The sequence below is a fragment of the Giraffa tippelskirchi genome, chromosome 10, assembly GCF_054371585.1.
Source record: "Giraffa tippelskirchi isolate mGirTip1 chromosome 10, T2T-mGirTip1v1.2.pri, whole genome shotgun sequence".
Taxonomy (NCBI): domain Eukaryota; kingdom Metazoa; phylum Chordata; class Mammalia; order Artiodactyla; family Giraffidae; genus Giraffa; species Giraffa tippelskirchi.
In genome coordinates, this window is record NC_137284.1 from 116,729,871 (window position 1) to 116,752,967 (window position 23,097).

General features: G+C 40.3%; 1 protein-coding gene across 2 annotated transcripts in view; it reads right to left on the reverse strand.

Moving 5' to 3' along the window:
- Positions 1–23,097, reverse strand: part of PALS2 (protein associated with LIN7 2, MAGUK p55 family member) — a 405,603-nt gene that overhangs the window by 378,804 nt on the left and 3,702 nt on the right. The window contains exons 1-3 of one of the 2 annotated variants that reach the window (XM_081533868.1): positions 20,939–21,465; positions 16,445–16,501; positions 14,337–14,385 (exon numbers count right to left, since the gene is read on the reverse strand). The gene's annotated coding sequence lies outside the window, so the exon portion shown is untranslated. Of the gene's footprint in view, positions 1–14,336; positions 14,386–16,444; positions 16,502–20,938; positions 21,466–23,097 lie in introns of those variants that run through there. The other variant, XM_081533867.1, reaches the window with a different exon arrangement.

Sequence of the window (23,097 nt, forward strand, 5' to 3'; positions counted from 1 at the left end):
GACAAAACACTGGATGTTTAAAATTAAGAAATCATCCAAATGCATGGAATTTGAAGTTCTTTTCTGTTCCTTTTCTGATCCGACAGAGTCGTACTTCAATTATTTGTACTAGTCAAGAATACTGAGCTATCAATCACAACGTTATTGGTGAGCAACAAATAACCTAAGATAAACAATCAGAATTACTTTTGTTGTTGCCAAAGATTATTAGCTTAGCTTTGCTGACAAAGGTCTGTCTAGTCAGAGCTATGGTTTTTCCAGTAGTCATGTATGGATGTGAGAGTTGGACCATAAAGAAAGCTGAGTGCAGAAGAATTGATGCTTTTGAACTGTGGTGTTGGAGAAGACTCTTGAGAGTCCCTTGGACTGCAAGGAGATCAAATCAGTCCATCCTAAAGGAGATCAGTTCTGAATATTCATTGGAAGGACTGATGCTGAAGCTGAAGCTCCAATACTTTGGCTACCTGATGCAAAGAGCTGACTCAATGGAAAAGACCCTGAATCTGGGAAAGATTGAAGGTAGAAGGAGAAGGGGACAACAGAGAATGAGATGGTTGGATGGCATCACTGAGTCTATGGACATGAGTTTCAGCAAGCTCCGGGAGTTGGTGACGGACTGGGAAGCCTGGTGTGCTGCAGTCCATGGGGTCACAAAGAGTCAGACAGGACTGAGCGACTGAATTGAACTGAGAGTTCTTACGGGAAATAACTTCTGACTCAGATGGTTCAAAACTTCCTTTAATGAAGGAACTACTTATAAAGGTATGAGTGTTGGTAAGAGAACCATGGAGGGAAGTTGGGCAACTCAGAGACCAATAACACTGGGAAATCATTTCTATCTCTAGGGCTGGAGGGGCAGGTGAGCCCAGGTTGGACTGGAGCCCTGGAGGAGCCTCTCCTGATGTTCTTTCCTTGGCAGAGACAGAAACAGCCCAAACATGGAGGGAGTGGGGAGTGAATGCCCTCCCTTTAACCCATGTGTGAGGCAGGCAGCGAGACCTCATGCTCAGGCTCACACTTGAGAGTGAGGGCCTCTTTAAACTTCATGCTGGACTTCACCTGCCTTACCAAAGTCCCAAGTCTAGGCTCTCCCACTGGCCAAAGGGAGGCTGGGGCATGTGATCCAGGGGCCTCAGCCTCCTCAGGCCCAGGACAAGCCCCACAAAGGAAAAGAATGGATCATCAGGGCAGAGGAAAGCTGCAGAGGATCACAATCACCATATTTTCATAGGTCAGGGCACCAATTTTTAATTCTAAGGACTCTTACAAGACTCCTTTGTTCATAATACTTTTCAAGGGTAGATTTTTGATAAAGGAAGAAAATTAAGCTCGTATCACACAAAAGCAAGATTGATATTCTTGTGAAAGCTCTCAATTTATAGCATTTTACCAAATTAGATACTTGGAACTAGTTTTATGGGAAAAAGGTCTCTCTCCCTCTGCAGAAAAGGAGAAGGGCAATCTCTTACATCTCTACCCAAGACTCCTCTTGTCCATTATGAAGACATATTTTTAAGGCTTGAGATTTCTTTAGTCAGCATTATAAGCAAAAACAGCAGGCCAGCAGGCCTCAATTTTACTGACAGAAAAGGACAAAGGAATGTAGGATATTTTACTAACACGGGTGAAATAAGGAGCATATAGCTTTATTCTTCCACACACTTGATACTTTTTTTTTTTTAAACAACTTTTCAACATTTCACTGGAGTCACTAAATGGGTGATGATGAGAAAAGAGCACCCCCAGCAGGCTGAGGACAAAGCTCTGGGGTCAGCTAAGTGCCCTCTCACACCCTCTCAGCTGTCCAGGGAACCCATCCCCAAGAAGGAGCAGACATGGCCCCAGGAGCCTGCTGTATGTACTATCGATTCTACATATTCCAGTGATAACAATTTTGAAATACAGAAGTAACTTAAAAGGAAATGCTTTCAGAGCAAAGCACTTCAGTGTAAAACCAGCTTCAGTGAAAAACTGCCTCAGAGGATTTTAGGCTCTGCAGTAGCAGCAGGAACAGCTAAGAAAAAATATCGAGAAGATATTGAGTACCTATCCCTGTCAGGCACTGTTAAGTCTATTCGGGCATTAGCTCACTTCATCTTACTATAGATCTAAGAAGGAGGAGGCCCTTTTTTTCAGGTTGCTTTTTTTTTTTTTTCCCGTAAGACGTAGAAGAGGAATTACAGGGTTGAGAGAGGAGAGCTGGAAGTTGAACTCAGCCCCTGTCCCGTCAGCGCCCAAGCTCTCAACCACAGCCCCAGGCATCTTGGAGCAAGTGAGGGTTGACAAAGAAACCTTCATCTTTTTTTAAAATTAAAAGTATTTAGGAAAATGTATCTTTTTAGAGTAAATTTAAGGACCGTTCTATGAGACTTTAGGACCATAGAAAGCTCTTGAAGAAACTGTAAAATTTCCATCTCATTCTGGAAGTAATAATATACAGTCTTTCCCACTTTGTTTTTAAAGAATTTGTAAAGAAAAAATAGAGATGGAGAGAATGATGCTTGATGGATGGAACTCTTTCAGATCCTAAGGATTCAGGAATGAGCAAGAGATACCCAGTGAATAACATGTGAATATTCCATTCACATGTAGCTTTTGGGGTAGTAGAAGCTATTTTGTTTACAAAATAGTAATTGAAGAAAGCAGATTACCAAATAGTATATAGAGTATGAGCATGTTTTGATTGAAAAAAGAAAAAAAATCGTGTGTTTGTCTTAGTCCACTCAGGCTGTTATAACAAAATACCACAGACCAGGTGGTTTATAAACAATAGAAATTTATTTCTCATAGCCCTGGAAACTGGGAGGCCCAAGATCAAGGTGCTGACAGGTTCAGTGTCTGGTGAGGTTGGCTTTCTTATTCATAGATGGCTGTCTTCCTGTTGTGCTCTCACATGGAAGAAGGGAAATGGAGCTTCCTGGAGCCTCTTTTATAAGGGCACTAATCCCATTCATGACAGTTTCATCCTAATGAGCTAGTTGCATCCCAAAGGCTTCACCTCCTAACACCATTATATGAGGCATTATGATTTCAACATATGAGTTTGTGGTAGGGGTAAGAGGGCACAGACATTCAATCTGTAGCACTGTTTGTAACTGGAGGAACATTTGCAAAAACTAAAAACATTTCAATTACAATGCTGCTGCTGCTGCTGCTAAGTTGCTTCCGTCATGTACGACTCTGTGCAACCCCATAGACGGCAGCCCACCAGGCTCCCCCGTCCCTGGGATTCTCCAGGCAAGAACACTGGAGTGGGCTGCCATTTCCTTCTCCAATGCATGAAAGTGAAAAGTGAAAGTGAAGTCGCTCAGTCGTGTCCAACTCTTCGAGACCCCATTGACTGCAGCCTATCAGGCTTCTCCGTCCATGGGATTTTCCAGGCAAGAGTACTGGAGTGGGGTGCCATCACCTTCTCCGTCAATTACAATAGTAACTGAAAAAAGCAGATTTTAGCTTTATTCAACTTGCTTTCATGTAGCTTCTAAATTCTCTAGAATAAATGAATGACCATGAACTCTGGAGGCAGAAGCTGAGTCATATTCTTCTCTGTCATAGTATCAGTGAGCCTGGTGCTGGGTGAAGTGGGCACTCAGTGGGGCTGGATGTTGACCCAGAGAATGACCTGAACTTTGAATGATCACAGACAACTCCTTCCCCACTGTCTATGTGGTTGGAGCTGAGTGGTATACAACATCTTCTTTTATTTTACTGGGTGGGTGTGTTCACGTGTGCTGGGTGGAATAGCTGTCTGATCTAGGTAGAAATAAGAGAGAAAATCCTTCATACATAAGGCTGTGACTGGGGCTGACTCTTGATATGGCTCTGGTTGGCATCCAGAGTTTTAAATTCTACCCTTCATACTGCAGTGACTCTTAAATTCTGCTGAGATAAGTTAGGTGTCCTAAAGAAAGGGAGATTGCTTTGGACTAATAAGAATGTTAATGGAATTTGTCGCTTTGTTGAGTTCCTCAAATTATGCTATTAGGTATATAGAACACTATTTAGAAATTGTTAAAATACATAATTTTGGTCCATTGGTTTTATATTATCCATACCCGTAATTTGTATCATGGATTTGTTTTGTTCATGTGCAGGCTCTTTAGACCTTGGGAACAGCAAAGAACAAAGTGTTATATATGCACTGGCTGTTACGTGAAGGGCTGTGAAATGTAGTTCTGGCTTCGACAGATAAGCCAGTCAATTTAAGATATATTAAATGAACTCACTTTTTAATAGAGCTTTAATTTCAGCCTGGTGGGAAAGGGACAGGGATGATAGAGTGAAGTTTAAAGTCTCTAACTATTTCTTTTTAGGACATGATTTTCCAGATTTGGATTGGGAGACAGCACATGGTGATCTATTACAGTCAGTGCTTCTGGGGTTAAAATAGAATTTCAGTCATTTATATCAATCTCAGACTTTCTCCTTCCCAAATCAGCCTTTACCTAGTGTCTCCTTATATCTAATTCCTATGAGCTTTTATAAGGTATTTTATTTTTAAATTTTATTATTGACTTATGATCCACAGAAAAATAAATATGCAAGTAGAAGTATACAGTTCAGTTAATTAACTCAGAGTGAGCATACTTGTGTAACCGTCACCCATATCAAACCATAGGACATTACCAGTACATGTGCCCCCTCACAGACCACCCCACTCACCTCTCTCTTCTCCCCCAAAATAACCACTATCCTGACTAGTAGCACCACAGAATAATACTGCCTGATTTTTTAATATAAACCTATTCATCCATACAGTTGTGTGTGGCTGTGGGTCATTCGTTTAATTGCTAAATATTATTCTTCTATTGGTGGGCATGAAGCTTATTTCCAGGATAGGGATGTGATAAGTCTTCTTGCTGTGGACAGTTCTGCTCCTGTCTTTTGAGTCTATATCCACACTTCTCTGTTGGGTTTATATCTGGTAGCTGAATTGCTGGATGTTGTCATTCAACAATACTATGTGATGCCGAACAGTTTTTCAAAGTGGTTATCACAATTTACGTTTTGCCAGTACTGTACAGTGGAGAAGGAAATGGCAGCCCATTCCAGTGTTCTTGCCTGGGTAATCCAATGGACAAAGGAGCCCAGTGGGCTACATACAATCCATGGTGTCACGGAGTTGGGCATGACAGCAACTAAACAACAACAACAGTAGTGTATAGATTTCTCAAAGTGCCATGTTCTTGATCATGCTTGGTCTTGTCCATCTAGTAACTTTGTTCTAATCTTTGTTGTGAGCTTAATTTGTATTTCTGGATTACCAAGGAGGTTGAACACCATATATTAATAATATGCTTCTTGGTCACTTGTTGGGAGTTGTTTACCCACTTTTTTTCTACTGGGCTGTTTGATCCATTGTTTTACAGGATTCTTTATGTTCTGCACATAAGTACTGCAGATCACTTCTCTCACTCTGTGTTTTCCTTTCTACCCTCTTAATAATAGTTTTTGAGAAATCAAAGTTCTTAATTTCAATGTCATCTAGTTTACTAATATTTTAATTTCCTGTTACTTCTTTTTATGGCCCATTAAAGAAGTCTTTCATTATCCAAAAGTGAAGAAAGTATTTTCCAACATTAGCTTCTGAAAGCTATATGGTTTTGCCTTTTACATTTAGATGTAGGATCTACCTGGAATTGATTTGAGGATGTGATAGGAAATAGGATTTTGCAAGACTTTTTAGGCTTTGGAGGTTCCAAAGCTAAATAGAAGCTCTCTTTCTATTACTTAGAATCTTTATTTTATACCTACTGAAAGAGACATTTTAGATATATCCACAAAGATTTAAAAATCATGTCCATAGAAAAAAATGTAAGCAATATACAGGTTAGTATGTGGGCATCCACTACTTGACCCTCCAATTCACCCTCTGCAATTTTTATGTCCTGAATGCCCCAGGAGGATTAACTGTGGGGACTTCACATAAGGGCTCCTTGTCATTTGGGTTCTCATCAGTTCAGCTGATGAGGAGCACCAGAAGGAGGTCAGAGGGTGGAAGGTCTGTGAGGGTAGGTGTTTATTCTCCAAGTCCCCTCCCTTCTCAGGCCCTTCCCTCTATCAAAGGCCACAGCTCCTGCCAGCCCCCCTCTCTACACAGCTACCTTCTCACGGGTCTAATAACTGCTAGCCCTCTTTGCCCCTTCAAGCCAAGGGGTGGTACCTGCTCCCTACTCTTCTGGTCTGGAGCCACTCCACTATCCTTTGCTGGTTATTTTAAACCCGATCCATACCGTTGTAAAGTGTCCTTTGGCTAATTCCCCAATTGTCCTTAATTCCCCAATTTGAGTACACTATCTGGTCCCTGCTGGATCTTCGATAATATGGTAATGATATTTCTAAAACTTCTCCCCTCACTGAGAATTCAGCTCTCCTAAATCACTTTTCACCTTCTAGGTATCACCGTCCATGCTTTTCACAATAATATCATCTTTGAGTCTAGGCCACCAAGAGTATTAGTGATGCTGTGTTTCTTAGATGAGAACTCTACTATAGTTTCTGAGATTTTCTTATAAGCTGCTAATGCCCATTTTGAAAGTTCTCAGGCACAGAAAATAACAATTACCTCACACCAGTTGCCTGTGCTTCCTGATTTCAAGGATATCAAAAAATTTTACATGTGTTTCTTATAATCCATGAAATAGTATAATGATGATGATAACTACAAAGAAAACTTAGGGTGTTTACATATAACATTTTTCCCTTAAAGCTGATGACAATCCTCTGTGGCACTTATTATTCTACTCTTTCTACAGGTGGGGAAACCAGGGCTCAGAAATGTTAAGTAATATGCTCAGGATCACATCTTAGGCTGGGGTTGAACTAGCATTCCAAATCAAGTTGGTGTAATGTGAAACCCTGAAGTCTGACCCACTGTTCAGCCACCTAGAGAGAATGAGAGAACATGGTGCATTCAGTGAATGCCTAGTGATCTGGCTGATCCCTCAGGTTTCTTCCGGAAATCCCCAATAACTCTCACCCCAATTTTAGCTCTTCTATTTCAATAGTTTTGTCATCTGCCCCACCAAACAAGCCATCCAGGAGAATGAAAACTGAAAACTTGTCCATGACACCGTTTGCTCCCATCATGTGTTAGCTCTCACAGACCCCTGAGTTAGGCTTGTTGGCTCCCTCAGGCCAGAGGGAGCCAGGTATGCTGCTGCTGCTTCTAAGTGCCCACAGCATTGCCAACATCATTTCAGGCAGCCAGCAGGCAAGCAACTGGCTTCCATGAGAATATGGAGTAGCCATCATAGTCGACAAATGAGTCCAAAATGCAGTACTTGGATGCAATCTCAAAAACGACAGAATGATCTCCATTCATTTCCAAGGCAAACCATTCAATATCATGGTAATGCAAGTCTATGCCCCGACCAGTAATGCTGAAGAAGCTGAAGTTGAATGTTTCTATGAAGACCTACAAGATTTTCTAGAACTAACACCCAAAAAGATGTCCTTTTCAATATAGGGGAAGTAGGAAGTAAGAGATACCTGGAATAACAGGTAAATTTGGCCTTGGAGTACAGAATGAAGCAGGGCAAAGGCTAATAGAGTTTTGCTAAGAGAACGTACTGGTCATAGCAAACACCCTCTTCCAACAACATGAGAGAAGACTCTACACATGGACATCACCAGATGGCCAACACTGAAATCAGATTGATTATATTCTTTGCAGCCAAAGATGGAGAAGCTCTATACAGTCAGCAAAAATAAGACTGGGAGCTGACTGTGGCTCAGATCATGAACTCTTTATTGTCAAATTTAGCCTTAAATTGAAGAAAGTAGGGAAAACCAATAGACCCTTCAGGTATGACCTAAATCAAATCCCTTATGACTATACAGTAGAAGTGAGAAATAGATTTAAAAGACTAGATCTGATAGACAGAATTCCTGATGAACTATGGACGGAGGTTTGTGACATCGTACAGGAGGCAGTGATCAAGACTACCCCCAAGAAAAAGAAATACAAAAAGGCAAAATGGTTGTCTGAGGAGAGCTTACAAATAGCTGTGAAAAGAAGAGAAGCCAAAGGCAAAGGAGAAAAGGAAAGATATATCCATTTGAATGCAGAGTTCCAAAAACTACTGAGAAGAGATAAGAAAGCCTTCCTCAGTGATCAATGCAAAGAAAGAGAGGGACACAATAGAATGGGAAAGACTAGAGATCTTTTCAAGCAAATTAGAGATACCAAGGGAACATTTCATGCAAAGATGAGCTCAATAAAGGACAGAAATGGTAGGGACTTAACAGAGGCAGAAGATATTAAGAAGAGATGGCAAGGATACACAGAAGAACTATACAAAAAAGACCTTCACTATCCAGATAATCATGATGATGTGATCATTCACCTAGAGCCAGATATCCTGCAATGCGAAGTCAAGTGGGCCTTAGGAAGCGTCAGCACGAAGAAAGCTAGTGGAAGTGATGGAATTCCAGTTGAACTATTTCAAATCCTAAAAGATAATGCTGTGAAAGTGCTGCACTCAATATGCCAGCAAATTTGGAAAACTCAGCAGTAGTCACAGGAATGGAAAAGGTCAGTTTTCATTCCAATTCCAAAGAAAGGCAATGCCATGCCAAAGAATGCTCAAACTACTGCACAATTGCACTCATCTCACATGCTAGCAAAGTGATGCTCAAAATTCTCCAAGCCAGGCTTCAACAGTACGCGAACTGTGAACTTCTAGATGTTCAAGCTGGATTTAGAAAAGGCAGAGGAACCAGAGATCAAATTGCCAACATCTGTTGGATCATCATAAAAGCGAGAGAGTTCCAGAAAAACATCTACTTCTGCTTTAATGACTATGCCAAAGCCTTTCGCTATGTGTACAACAACAAACTGTGGAAAATTCTTAAAGAAATGGGAATATCAGACCACCTGACCTGCCTCCCGAGAAATCTGTATGCAGGTCAGGAAGCAACAGTTAGAACCACACATGGAACAACAGACTGGTTCCAAATCAGGAAAGGAGTACATCAAAGCTGATTATTGTTACCCTGTTTATTTAACTTATATGCAGAGTACATCATGAGAAACGCTGGACTGAATGAAGCACAAGCTGGAATTACAGTTGCCAGGAGAAATATCAATAACCTCAGATATGCAGATGACATCACATAATGGCAGAAAGCGAAGAAGAACAAAAGAGCATCTCGATGAAAGTGAAAGAGGACAGTGAAAAAGTTGGCTTAAAACTCAGCATTCAGAAAACTAAAGATCATGGCATCTGGTCCCATCACTTCATGGAAAATAGATGGGAAAACAGCAGAAACAGTGACAGACTTTATTTTTGGGGCTCCAAAATCACTGCAGATGGTGGTGGCAGCCATGAAATTAAAAGACATTTGCTCCTTGGAAGAAAAGTTATGACCAACCTAGACAGCTTATTAAAAAGCAGAGACATTACTTTGCCAGCAAAGGTCTGTATAGTCAAAGCTGTGGTTTTTCCAGTGGTCATGTATGGGTATGAGAGTTGGACTATAAAGAAAGCTGAGCGCCAAAGAATTGATGCTTTTGAACTGTGGTGTTGGAGAAGACTCTTGAGAGTCCTTTGGACTGAAAGGAGATCCAACCAGTCCATTCTAAAGGAAATCAGTCCTGAATATTCAGTGGAAGGACTGATGCTGAAGTTGAAACTCCAATACTTTGGCCACCTGATGCGAAGTACTGACTCACTTGAAAAGACCCTGATGCTGGGAAAGATTGAAGGCGGGGTGAGAAGGGGACGACAGAGGATGAGATGGTTGGATGGCATCACTGACTCAATGGACATGAGTTTGAGTAAGCTCTGGGAGTTGGTGATGGACAGGGAGGCCTGGCATGCTGCAATCCATGGGGTAGCAAAGAGGTGCACACGACTGAGTGACTGAACTGAACTGAAGGCTGTGGAAAGACACAGCAAAGCTCTGAACGTGAGTCACCAACAGCAGTCCCATGCTTAATGTCTGTGAGCAACGTACAGGAGAGCATCTGCTCCAGCAGTCACTGAGCAGGTTCTGAGGAGGCAGTTAAGTGCCATTGAGGAGAATGAGTACATTTTCCCATAACTGATGGTACTCAAGCATCACACTTAAAAACTGTCTGTCTAGTCGCAGTCCTTCTCAGGTACCCTTGAAGCTCTCTTTGATATTTCTCTCTTCAGAGAAATCAGATTAACAGCTACTCAAAGTCAGATCATGGACCAGTAGCATCAGCATCACCTAGGAACTTGTTAAAAAATGCATATTCTCAGGCCTGATCCCAGATCTGTTGAGTTAAATTCTGAGGATGAGAGGCCTGGCAATCTGTGTTTTAACAAACCTCCAGGCATCCTCATGCACTTGAAAGTTTGTGAAGTATGGATATACAGTACATTGTGAAAATGTGGGGGTCTGTCATGACTTCAGTGTACTTGCAACTGGGATTGAATTATTGGATTAAAAATTTAAAAGGATACATATTTATTTTTGCACATCAAATGTTACAAAGGCATAAAATTCATCACTTCACCTCTCCAATCCTGATCTTCAGATGTAACCTAGGCCAACCGTATGACAAGAATCCATTCACACCAATCTGTTTCTTCACACATACACAAATATACATATTCCTATATGAGTTTGTGTCCCTTTCTTTCCACTTTTTTGGGTTGTTACAAAAATGAGTTCATATCCCAGTACACACACTGCTTTGCAATCTGTTGTTTTCACTTAATGAATTATGGACATCCCTGCAGGTCAGTATGTATAGTTCTAACCTTTTTTCCTTTAGGAGCCATAGGATATTCCAAACCATGAATACTTCATATCTGATCCAATCATATCCTTATTGATAGACATTCAATATTTTGCAGTTTTTCACAGAGACTAAGTTAGAGGGTTAATTTAAAGTAATTTAACTGTGAGAATACTTTCTGGTCTCAGATCTAATCATAGACTGAATTTGAAGCTGAAAATGTAGATATATGGGAGTATTCTTGTGCATAAAGAAGGGTCTATAACAAACCCACACATCTACAGTTGATTAATCTTTGACAAAGGAGGCAAGAATATACAATAAAGAAAAGACAGTCTCTTCAGCAAGTGGTGTTGGGAGAGCTGGACAGCTGCATGTGAATCAATGACCTTAGAAGACTCCCTCATGCTCAACACAAAAATAAACTCAGAATGGCTTTTAAGACTTAGATGTGAGACTTGACACTACAAAACTCTTAAAAGAGACCATAGGCAAAACATTCTTTGACATAAATTCTAGCAGTGTTTTCTTAGGTCAGTCTACAAAGGCAATAGAAATAAAAGTAAAAATTAACAAAAGGGACCTAATCAAACATAAACTTTTGCACAACAAAAGAAACAATCAACAAAATGAAAAGGCAACCTATGAACTGGGAGAAAATATCTGCAAACTCAGCAAACAACAAGGGTTTAATTTCCGAAACATAAAAACAACTTATGCAAATCAATAATAATGACAAAAAACTCAAAACAAACAACATAATCCAAAAATGTGGCTCTCTGCCCTGCCCAGCATCACAAGAGCATGGTACTATATATACTAACCCAGGAAAAAATCATAATTCAAAATCTGAAGCACGTTTTCTACCGAATGTATCTTGCTGTTGCACCATTGTAAAGTTGAAAAATTGTAAGTCAGGGACCGTCTGTATACACTCCAGAAGGTAATTGCTTTTTTTAAAACTTAATGTATCAAGTTTATCTTGCCATGTCAGTACACACAGAACAACCTTATTTTTTTTTAATGCTATTGTTACACTATGCTAGACATAGTACAGATGTACTGGAATTTAATTAAACCTCTGTTAAAAAACATGTAGCTTAATTTTTAACTTTTTCTATACACAGAACTATGGAGATATAGATTTCTCATTGTGTATGGATGCAATCTCTGCTATAGGATAATCTCCTTGCAGTGGAATCAATAGCCCCAAAGGAATGCGTTTAAAAACATTTCCCTTCATTCTTGCCAAAACTGGATATTTCCAATCAATCCTTTATGTCTTGCTTAGAGGAAGGCCTTATTCACACCAGTGTTATAACAAATTTCCCTATATTTTCTATTATAGTATATATATATATATATATTTTTTTTTTTTTTTAATGCTGATGGTCTTTTAATTTAGAGTTCAGCAACCTGGATTACTGCCAAATCCAGCCTGCTGCCTGTTTTTGTGAATAAAGTTTTATTGGAACACAGTGACATCTATTGTTTACATATTGTTGATGACTGTTTTTACACTACTGGGGCACGGTTGAATATGTGACAGAAATTGTATGGTCCATAAAGTTAAAAATATTTACCATTTTGTCCTTTCTAGACTGTTGTCCAACTAATGCCTAGAATTTATTTTGTTTGTTTTTGTGAGAAAGGAATTAATTTTATTCTATCCACTGACATAAAATTAAAGAATGGTTTATGTTTTCCCTACTGACATGAAATGCCACCTTTGGCATATAACAGACTCTCAGCCATCCCCAGACAGGGTTTCTACAGGCTCTACTCTCTATTATTGATCAGTTGGTCTTTTCCTGCACAAATACCACACTCTTCATTTCTTTAGTTTTATGTTTTCCCCATAATTTTATACTTTAAATTTTTATGTTGGGTAGAGCAAGTCTTTACTTATTCTTTTCAGAAAGAGCTTTTATATTCTTTTTGTTTTCTCATTCCAATGAATTTAAGAATCTCTTTATAAAGGTTCCAATGGGGTCTGTAACCCGTATTACATTGACTTTAATTTGGAAGAGAATTGAAATCTTTACGATATTCTGTAACAATGACCATTTACTCATGGTCTCACCTATGTTAAATATTATCATTTATCATCTTTGCCAATTGATAGATGAATTGAGGTTTTATTCTAATAAATTAACAATGGATAAAAGTTGGTATGTTTAGCTTATTGTGAATTTTCCCCAGTTTTTTCTTACAGTATGTTAAGATGGGAGTTTTCCCTGGTGGCTCAGTGGTAAGGAACCCGCCTGCCAATGCAGGAGACATAGACAGTTTCCATCCCTGTGTCAGGAAGACTCCCTGGAGAAGGAAATGGCAAACCTCTCCAGTATTCTTGCCTAGGGAATCCCATGCACAGAGGAGCCTGGCGGCTCCATGGGGTCACAAAAGAGTCGGACACTACTTAGCAACTAAACAATAACAAACCTTACCATGAGGCACTGCTATGTAATTGATACAAGCAAAAGGCAGGAAATTTTACTACATCACAAGTATTGCAGACTCCGAGGCCTTGGAAAGTATAAGCAACTGGTCAGTTGAAAGACACTGATCCTTGAGCACGAGCTCTTTGAAAACATCCTCCCTGTTGACTCAACATTGCTGCTCTAAAGGCGCTACCATTTCCTACTGCCTACATGAGTTTTTAATCAGCTCCATGTAGAGTGAACAAGAACAGTCCCCCTTGTTCTGCAGGCCAGGCCCCCCAAGGGCGGCAGAGAGCAGCGTGGTCACGCCTCAGTGGGGCGGGAGTGTCTCAGGTTGGTCCCTGGTGAAGGTCTCTGGGATGGAGACTTATAGGCAGGAAGTTCTTTGGGGAGTGCGCTTGTGGTTGGACAGAGGGAACAACCCTACAGTCACCTAAAAAAAACTTCCACCAGAAGTTCTGGAGCTCGAAAAGGTCTTAGTTCAGTCGCTCAGTCGTGTCCAACTCTTTGCAAACCCAAGAACCACAGCACGCCAGACCTCCCTGTCCATCACCAACTCCCAGAGTCCACCCAAACCCATGTCCATTGAGCTGGTTAGGGCGAGGGGGCTGGGCTTTATCTACGCACTGAGACGCCTTGTAGGCTGGGTGGGGCGCAGTACCTTGGGCTAAACAGCTCTCCACTGCTGAGGCTAGTTCTCCTTGAGCAGCTCGGCTGAGCGCCGGTAGTTGCCAAATTTCCCAGCAGCTAGGAAACTGAGTGCCTCGGACCTGAAATGAGGGATGTCACGACAGCACAGCATCTACTGCGGGGCCTTCTTGACCTTTCCCGGTATCTCTCAGCTTTTTTTTATGAGTTGAGAACTCAGATACCTTCAAGTACACCGCGAAGCTTTTGTATTTAACCTTTCAGGCAAAACACTTAAATAACATTTCCTTTCTTCCAAGCCAATCCGAATTCACAACCCAAATATCATATTGCATATTAGGAACATGGCTGCAGAATTATGCTTTTACCAAGACCCTCAAATGTATTATTCAAATAAATTAGAAAAATTTACATTAAAAAAAAAAAAAAGAAACCCTTTTAGGTCCATGAACTATTACTGGCGTGTTTCCTTGGCACTTTTTACATATTACAAGAGCATTCTGCAATGAGTCAAAAAATGTTAAATTACTCACATGTTCTTCAATAGGGCTTCCCTGGTGGCTCAGACAGTAAAGAATCTGCCTGCAATGCAAGAGACCTGGGTTCAATCCCTGGGTTGGAAAGATGCCCTGATAATTGTGACTATCGTTTGTACAGTGCTTCAGTGAGATAGGGACTCATAAACTATTTCATACCAAGTTATTAATGTTAACAGTGGTGAATAAACTGCCTTATCCACCCATTCCCAGGTATATATTTCCCCAGGTATCTGAATGTATTACATACTATATATATACACACATATATATATGTATGTATATATCAGATATAGAAGAGATAAATATGATATATAATATATATACCCTCAGGCATATCTGCATTTTAATAAGAGCCTATTGTATTGGAGGGCTTCCCTGGTGGCTCAGCTGGTAAAGAATCCACCTGCAATGCAGGAGACCTGCGTTCGATCCCTGGGTTGGGAAGATCCCCTGGAGAAGGGAAAGGCTACCCACTCCAGTATTCTGGCTAGGAGAATTCCATGGCTGTATAGTTCATGGAGTCCCAAAGAGTTGGACATGACTGAGTGACTTTCACTTTCTATTGTATTGGAATATAGAACAAGTTAATAAGGAAAATATTTTGGAGAGAGAGGATCTCCCCAACTTCCCGCCCCCACCCCATTCATGTTATATCATTTTACTGCTCCACTGATGAGCATCACTCATGTAGAGCACTGGCATAAGCATATGCATGTGTGCTCAGTCGTGTCCAACTCTTTGTGACCCCGTGGACTGTAGCCTGCCAGGCTCCTCTGTCCATGAAATTTTCCAGGCAAGAATACTGGAGTGGGTTGCCATTTCCTTCTTCAGGGGACCTTCCTGGCCCAGGGATCAAACCTCAGTCTCCTACAATGGCAGGCAGGTTCTTTATCACTGCGCCACCCAGGAAGCCCTGCAGAGTACTGGACTTGGTGTTGAAAGAATTGGATTTGAGTTCCCACTCTTGTCTAGGTATTTAACTTTGCCCACCTTGACCTCCTCACCATCTAACTAAGCAGATGGAATTGATGTTTCTCAGTATTATAGCAGTTCTGATAAACTGTGGCTAGAGGAACTTGTAGTTGGAGATGGTTCAAAGGTGACACCAAAAATTCATTGCCCTGCAGGGCTCACACTTCTATTCACTTGGGTCCCAGGAGGTTCCCCTGGTGCACAGGAGCAGCACGCAGAACTAATATCAGTGGATACTGGTGACCAGCTCTTCCCTATACGTATAGTGGTCATTACATGTTTTACTTTGGCTTGTCCTCAAATATGAAACCAGGATAATATCATTGAACTACCTCCTGAGGCATTTCTCCTCCCAGTGATCCATTCTTAAAATGTAGTCCTTTCTGGCATGAATAGTGTTTTATGTTACCAGGGAAGGGGAGGGTGAGTACTTCCCAGAACAAAGAAAATAGGAAAAAGGAGAATATGACACAAAGGTCCTTTTGAAAGGGAAAGAGCGAAAGATAGATAAGACAAGGGTTCAGATGCTGCTGCTCTTTGGGTCAACTTAGTGTGTATGGCAGTGGGGGTTGGTGGTGGAGTGAGATTACAGAAAGTCCAGAAAGAGTGAAGAGGTTAATCAGCTGACCTTCTCAAACACAGGTATCCAGAATCAGAGAGAAAGAGTGATCTGGAATATTTAGGGGACAATGGGGGTAGGACAGTCTCTACCCCCACCCCCCATGCTTCCCTGTGTTCTGAGTGTAGCACAGAAGCGATCTTGAAGTTCTCAGGCCATAGGGAAGGCAGCTGAACATTCTGGCTGGACTCATGTGCTAAGATGAAGGGGAAATGTCCCTCTAGCAGAAGGCTGGGAGGGGGCTGTCTGAGCTGCCAGCTGGGATTCACAGCCAGGCCTCAGAGGGGAGGCACATAGCGAGAGGCAAGTGAAGATCCAGTCAGATGGGACCTGCCTTGCTGGGCCACCCTGAGAGAGATCACAAGTTATTCCAGTCTAGAACACCTCAACAGAGGACTCAGTGAGAGCAGAGGCCACTGCTGCCTATATACCAGCGGAAGAAAATTACAGTTGCTATAGGGGCAAGGAAGAGTCTCCAGAGATGGGTGGCATTTGGGCCAAGAGTTCTTACCGTAACACCAAGCTTCTCCTTGCACTTAGATTGTATCTCAGAAGGAAGAAGGGGAACCTTTGAAGGAGAGAAACAGTTTAGATGTGGAGTTTAACATTTAAATTGATCAGTGCAGTTCAGTCGCTCTGTCATGTCCAACTCTTTGTGACCCCATGGACTGCAGCACACCAGGCTTCCCTGTTTTCTTGGAATAAAGAATTTCCTACTTCCACATTTTTTTCTGCATTTGAGTCACAGTTGTTGTTTAGTTGCTAAATCATGTCCGACTCTTTTGTGATCCCATGGACTGTAGCCCGCTAGGCTCCTCTGTCCATGGGATTTTCTAGGCAAGAATACATAGTACATGCCTCAAGTGGATTTCTTTACTAAAATAGGTGAGAAAAGCAGCCTACTTTAACATTCTGGCAAATCCCAACCTTAGAAAATACAACGTTAATAATGTAGAAGATTACTTTTAGTTCTCTAGTAAAGTAGTTCCTATCCAGTAACTTCACTGTATTCCTTCAGGATGTAATTATTATCCATCATATTGTTATGAATAACCTCAACCAGGTATGTGAAGGACTGATACACGGAATAAGATTTGACAATTCCCAACAAGTTAATGATTTCTAAAGTCCTTTCTATCTCTTGGTTGTTGTGAAATTCTGACCCAGATTTCCAGGAAAGTGGCTGTCTTCCCTGTTTACTGCCTCCCTTCACTCCTTAACAGCTGGGATGGGGGGAGGGGCAGGCTACATCAAGGGGAACCTGTCTATGGTTTTACATGGTTTCTACATGGAAGTCATTATTCTTTGATAAGATCAGATTCAACAGTAATTTAAAGCAGTGACCCCACTCATATTCTAAATACCGTGGCAGCCAGCTGTCATAGAGAGGTTCTATAAGCTGAGATTCAGAAGCTATGAATCTTCAATGCACTGGGTGTTGGAAGTGAAGCACAAGTCAGGGTTTGCATCTATATTGACCTTTTCTTTCCCAACTGAATCCTTAAATACTCCAGATTTCTAAAGGCTAGATTCACTAAGCATCTAAATTAGCTGTTGAAATCCCTTTTTGTCAGATCATCTCTAATTAATGATATGACAATATACACGTCTATTCTTTCTGTCTTGATGGAGGGAGGCAGCTACTATTTATTGAGTGCTCGCTATTTGCCAGGTATTTTGACAAGTATTTACACATTTGTTCATTTAATTCTAACAGTTAGGCAAGGTCGGTATTAATAATTTTTCCGGAAGCTGAAACTAAGAAAGAGACTGTGACTCACTCAAGGTCATTCAGGTAGTCAACGATGGAGCAGGAATATAACTACCTATTCTGTCCTCTACTTCCTACTTGTTTTAGTAGTAGTACTTCCTGCTTCTAGGAAAACTATGGCTTAGCTTGCCTTCCAGTGCCTAGGTTCTGGATGGGAAAAAGTCTCTATAGGAAACTAAAACCCCATATTGAACATCTCGTGGACTGAAAAATGTATACTAACCCCATAATCCAGGATCCACCAAGCTAAGAAATTAATATAAACTGGTTGGGGATTCACATGGCAGATATAGACACAAAACCATCCTGAAGGAATATTCCCCTAGTTAAAGTTGTATGGAGCTTCTGTAGGGAATGAAGAACAAAAAAGAGGAGTAAGGATAAGAAAATTCAATATGCTGGGACAGTAGGGCCTCAAGGACTTGAAATACAAACCAGCAATCTGAAAAGGTACCTAATACAGGTATACTTAAATTAATCTAAATAATTAAGAACACAAAAGTGAATCAAAGTCTGAAGAATGAGTCACTATGAAAAAATAGAAAAAATTCAAAATAACGAAACAGAAATTCTAAAAATAATCCTTTAACACTACAGTCATTAAAAGCTCAAAGGATGGGTTAAACAGTAGAGTAGATTTGCTGAAGGGAAAGTTAGAGGCAACAGAACATATTTGAAGAAATTGTTCAGAATATGCAGCATAGATAAATAAATAGAGGAGAAATAGGAGAGAGATTTAAAATTTTGAAACATAAAACAAGAAGGTTCATTCAATAGAATTTCCAGAATGAAAGAATAGAGAAAATAAGAGAGAGGCAGTGTTTAAAGAGAGTGTATATGTGGGTTGATAAAAGACCCAAATCCTTAGACTTTAAAGTACAATAAATCCCTAAAAGGATAAATAAAAAGAAAACCTTACAAAGTAACACATCAGTGTGAAATTTCAGACCGCCATGTAAAAGACAAATTCTTAAAAGCAACCATAGAGGAAAAAATAAATTGTCTACAGGAAAACAACATTTGAAAGACTACAGATTCCTGAAAATCAACAAGGAGGCTAAGAGTCAATGGAATGATAGCTATGGAGTATTGAAAAAAAAAATAACTGGAGAGGTAGAATACTGTGTCCAGCTAAACTGAAATAAAGCTACTCACTGAAAAAAACTGAAAAAATATATGATTTCAAGACACGATCTAAATGAACTTCTGAAGCATATACTACAATAGGAAGAAGGAAACTGAATATAGAAAGAAGGCGTACATTGAACATAGAAACAGTGATCAAAAAAAAAAGTCAGCACAGGTAAATATAGGTAACCATTGACTACCCTGAATAACAGAAATAACAATGTCTAGTTGGGAGGACAAATGAGCAAAATGGCTGGGGAAGGTTATTGGAGTTGAACTCATTCTAATTCATTATTTTGTTTAGAAGAAGGATAGAAAATATATCATCACTGCGATGGTGACTGCAGCCATGAAATCGGAAGACGATTGCTTCTTGGCAGGAAAGCGATGACGATCCTAGACAATATGTTGAAAAGCAGAGACATTACTCTGCCAACAAAGGTCAGTACAGTCAAGGCTATGGTCTTCCCAGTGGTCATGTACAGTTGTGAGAGCTGGATCATAAAGAAGGCAGAACATCTAAGAACTGATGTCTTCAAACTGTGGTGCTGGAGAAGCTTCCTGAAAGCCCCTTGGACAGCAAGGAGATAAAACCAGTTAATCTTAAGGGAGCTCAACCCTGAATATTCACTGGAACGACTGATGCTGAACCTGAAGTTCCAGTATTTTGGTCATCTGATGCAAACAGACGACTCATTGGAAAATTCCCTGATGCTGGGAAAGATCGAGGGCAGAAGGAGAAGAGGGCGTCAGAGAATGAGATGGCTGGACGGCATCACTATGCAATGAACATGAACTTGGGCAAACTCCGGGAGATGGTGAGGGACACAGAGGCCTGGCGTGCTGCAGTCCATGGGGTTGCAAAGAGTCGGACATGACTGGGTGACTGAAAAACAACAACAGGAAGTATAATATGTAACCTGGTGGAGGGAAAAAAGAAGAAAATAACTTATTCCATAAAACAACAACAACAAAGAAGTAAAGCAAAAGCACAATAAACAGAACAAAATAAGATGGTAGAAATAAATTTAAGTACATTAATAATCATAGTAAATGTAAATAGCCTAAGCTTGATAGTAAAAGAGCATACTAATTTTTTCGAATAACTTTATTTTGCTACAAGAACTTGAAGGCTCAGAAAGGTTGAAGGTAAATGGATGAAAGAAGATAGGCAAATACTAATGTCTGAAAAGTTAGTATAGCTGTATTAGTATTAGACATACAAGACTTTTATTTTTTTTTGTTTGTTTCAAATATCTTTAATATTAATTTTTCATTTTGATACTAATTTCTCATTTAAATGCTCACTTCTCTGCAATCACCCTCTGTGTTTTTTTTATTTTTATTTTTAATAAATTTATTTATTTTAGTTGGGGTAATTACTTTACAAAATATTGTAGTGGTTTTTGCCATACATTGACATGAATCAGCCATGGGTTTACATGTGTTCCCCATCCTGAACCCCCCTCCCACCTCCCTCCCCATCCCATCCCTCTGGGTCATCCCATTGCCCCAGCCCTGAGCATTTGTCTCATGCATCGAACCTGGAATGGTGTTCTCTTTCACATATGATAATATACATGTTTCAATGCTATTCTCTCAGAACATCCCACCCTCACCTTCTCCCTCAGAGTCCATAAGACTGTTCTAAGCATCTGTGTCTCTTATTCTGTCTCACAGATAGGGTTATCGTTACCATCTTTCAAATTCCATATATATGCATTAGTATACTGTATTGGTGTTTTTCTTTCTGGCTTACTTCACTCTGTATAATGGGCTCCAGTTTCATCCATCTCAATAGAACTGATTCAAATGTATTCTTTTTAATGGCTGAGTAATATTCCATTGTAGACACACAAGACTTTTAAGCAATATGCATTTAGAGAATAGAGGGGAGTCATTGCCCAAAGATGAAGGATTCCATTCTTTCCTGACTCCACGATCCAGCTCAGTAATTCTCTATGCTGCCTGCCCCTTATGACCATAGTGATTATATGTAATAAAACAGCAGGGTGGAGTTTTACTGAGAGAATAATACTACAAAGATTTAAAATCCCCATAGGTAGTCAAACTGGTCTGAGTTGGAGTTCCAGCTCCACCACTTACTAGCTTTGTTGCCTTGTTTCATTTCACCTTTCAGTGCCTCAGTTTCCTCATCTGTAAGATCTGGCCAGCCATACTTGCATCTCATGTTTTGTATGAGGATTAAAAGAATTATAGTAATTCCAGTTTATACCAGCTTCTCAACAAATGTTAGATCTCTCAGCCTATTTCTTGTCACAAAAAACAAAATCTTCAAAACTTATAATCTCAGAAGGCAAATAGCCATTTAAGATTTCAAGTTGAAATAATTTTTCTTATGAAGAGTTAATTATCCATGAAATTAAATATTTATGCATTCACAGAACCAATGTGTTCATAATGTTAGAATAAGGAAGTGGCTAGTCTAGAAATTATAAAACATTCTTAATATCTTCACAGCTGATGTTCTTTCCCATCATGGGAATATTTTGAAATCATGTTTTGTAATGATCTAGAGAGAATGGTGTACTATAAAGTCAATTAGGAAAATAGTATGCAGTTGAGCATTTGTGTTCAGGTGTGTAAACACAGATGGCAGGTTGAGATGCTCACTTATATGTAGTAGAGCACTCAGAGCATAGTTTCCCTCAAAATGAGATCACAAATAGTCTTTGTTTCTCAAGTGGGGTGACCGGCTAGCTGCCTTGCTTTCCTTGGAACTGAAGGGTTTTCTAGGAATGAAGGATTTTCAGTGCCAAGCCCGGAAAACTCATGGGAGAACCAGAATGATTGGTGACCCTACAAGTCGAGCACCCCAAAACTGATCTGCCAAGTGTCAGCCACAACTTCAGGAGCCCTTCATGAGAAGCCTGTTCTGCTATGTGATAGAGTTTCTCCTGTTGTATGTCTGGGCTCAGCACTTGATGTCTGACAGTCGACTGAGCTGTGGATGCTGTTACTCTGGGGTCTGAGTCTGGGAGAAGAGAAATAATCTTCTCTCTGTTAAACTTTGTCACTTAGATCCCAGTGTGGCCACTCCTCTGCCAAAATATCATTTCTTTAAAAAATATGGCACTTTTAGCTTTGTGTACTCATTGTTGCCCAAATGAATCCCTGATTTTCAGGGTGGAGGTTCGAGCATTAAGAGAACATCAGACACCATCCTATCCCCTCCGTGGTATTTATTCTCTCATCCCACCTCCCATTTATACCAATTTATATAATCAATGCTGACTCCAAGATGGATGGTCAATCACCATGTCCCTAGATATCTTGACATTTATCTCAGGGAAGCTTGCTTGGGCACCTGCACAGCCTTTTTTCTAAGACTATAACATAGTTAATAATAACCTTGAGATTAGCAGTAGTGAAGAGTAACCTATTGAACAACTGCCATTCACCAAGGTCCACTTCAAATAACAGCCCCCTCTCCCTACACACAGTAGTGAAAGGAAGCGCTTTCAGCCTCCCCTGTTCTATCATTGCAATTACTTTATGTTTCTATTTAAATCTCAATCATGATCTGTCTTATAGTGCAGTCACTCAAGCATGTGTCTGTCTCCTTAATAAATTGGCAGGTCTTTAAGAGCAGAGAAACTCTCTCACTCATCTTTATATGACTCTCGGAACCTCACAGAGTACCTGTCACAGACAGATTATTCAATAAATATCTCAGGAATTGATAACATCCTTGGGACTCTAGGAACTCATCAGAGATCAGCTGCCTCCATTATAACTTGGTCAATAATTCAGTCTATTAGGAGGAATGACTACGTTAAATTTGTTCTGCCAACACTGCTTATTCTTGCATTGAAATTCACAGACTAGTTGACTTAGCAGCTCACTATGATTTGAAAAGACTTGCCTGTGATAGAAAAGATAGAGAAATCAGAATAAATAAAATTCAAATTACTCTCGACAAACATTAATTGAAAAATCATTTGAACAATTCTCTTCTCTCTAGCAGGCTTCTCAGGTGGCTCAGTGGTAAAGAATCCACCTGCCAATGCAGGAGACACAGGAGACATGAGTTTGATCCCTGGGTCAGGAAGATTCCCTGGAGGAGGAAATGGCAACCCACTCCAGTATTCTTGCCTGGAAAATTCCATGAACAGAGGAGACTTTCAGGCTATAGTCCATGGGGTCGAAAAGAGTTAGACATGGCTGAGCAACTGAGCATGCACACACGTTCTAGTAGATAATACCCAAATAAGATAATACCCAAAAAGTAAGGTGACTCGGGT